The sequence below is a fragment of the Schistocerca serialis genome, chromosome 3 (assembly GCF_023864345.2).
Source record: "Schistocerca serialis cubense isolate TAMUIC-IGC-003099 chromosome 3, iqSchSeri2.2, whole genome shotgun sequence".
Taxonomy (NCBI): Eukaryota; Metazoa; Arthropoda; class Insecta; order Orthoptera; family Acrididae; genus Schistocerca; species Schistocerca serialis.
In genome coordinates, this window is record NC_064640.1 from 278,531,530 (window position 1) to 278,532,905 (window position 1,376).

General features: G+C 43.3%; 1 non-coding gene across 1 annotated transcript; it reads left to right on the forward strand.

Moving 5' to 3' along the window:
- Positions 1-818: 818 nt before the first annotated feature.
- On the forward strand, positions 819-893 carry Trnas-cga (transfer RNA serine (anticodon CGA)). Its single transcript has one exon. It is a non-coding gene; the product is annotated as a tRNA-Ser (tRNA).
- Positions 894-1,376: the final 483 nt, after the last annotated feature.

Sequence of the window (1,376 nt, forward strand, 5' to 3'; positions counted from 1 at the left end):
CTAACGTTGATTTGCAGTAGGAGTTTAGAACACGTACTGTGTTCGAAAAATATGAATCAATTCGAAGAAAACGATTTATTGACAAATAGCCAACACGGATTCAGAAGATATCGTTCTTCTGAAACACAATTAGCTGCCGGCCGGTGTGGCCGTGCGGTTAAAGGCGCTTCAGTCTGGAACCGCGTGACCGCTACGGCCGCAGGTTCGAATCCTGCCTCGGGCATGGATGTGTGTGATGTCCTTAGGTTAGTTAGGTTTAAGTGGTTCTAAGTTCTAGGGGACTGATGACCACAGATGTTAAGTCCCATAGTGCTCAGAGCCATTTGAACCACAATTAGCTCGTTATTGTCACGGAGTAATTAGTGTTATCCACAGGGGACGTCAAACTGATTCCATATTTTTTGATTTTCAGAAGGCTTTGACACCGTTCCTCCCAAGCGACTTCTAATTAAATTGCATGCCTATGAAGTGTCGTCTCAGTTGTTGTACTGGATTCGTGATTTCCTGTAACAAAGTTCACAGTTCATAATAACTGACAGAAAGTCATAGAGTAAAACAGAAGAAATAGAAGACGTTTCCCAATGATGTGTCATAGGCCCCCAGTTGTTCCTGATCGACGTAAACGATTTACACGATAAATCACGCAGATATAAAGGCTGTAAACTCAACTAAATTCTTATGTATTACAATTACGAATAACTTAAAATGGAATGAAACATAGATAATGTTGCGGGGAAAGCAAACCAAAGACAAATGAAACTTCCTGGCAGATTAAAACTGTGTGCCCGACCGAGACTCGAACTCGGGACTGAAGTCGTGCTTCGGTAGCTCAGTTGGTAGAGCACTTGCCCGCGAAAGGCAAAGGTCCCGAGTTCGAGTCTCGGTCGGGAACACAGTTTTAATCTGCCAGGAAGTTTCATATCAGCGCACACTCCGCTGCAGAGTGAAAATCTCATTCTGCAAAGACAAATGACTTATTGGCAGAACACATAGAAAATGTAAGAGATTTCCTAGAGTGACAGCTTATACTACGCTTGTCAGCCATTGTCTGGAGTATTGCAGTGCGCTGTAGGATGCGCATTGGATGGGACTGACGGAGGAAATCGAAAAATTTCAAAGAAGGGCATCTCGTTTTGCATTATCGCGAAGTAGGGGAGAGAGTGGTTCGGATTGATACACTGGAGAGTCAGTCATTAAAACAAAGGGGTTTTTCGCTGTGGGAGGACCTTCTCATGATATTTCAATCACTATCTTCCTCCTCAGAGTGTGAAAATCTTTTCCTGACGCCCACCTACATGGGGAGAAAAGATCATCATAAAAAAATAAGAAAAATCAGAGCTCGCACGAAAAGATTCAAATGTTCGTTTCTCCCGCGC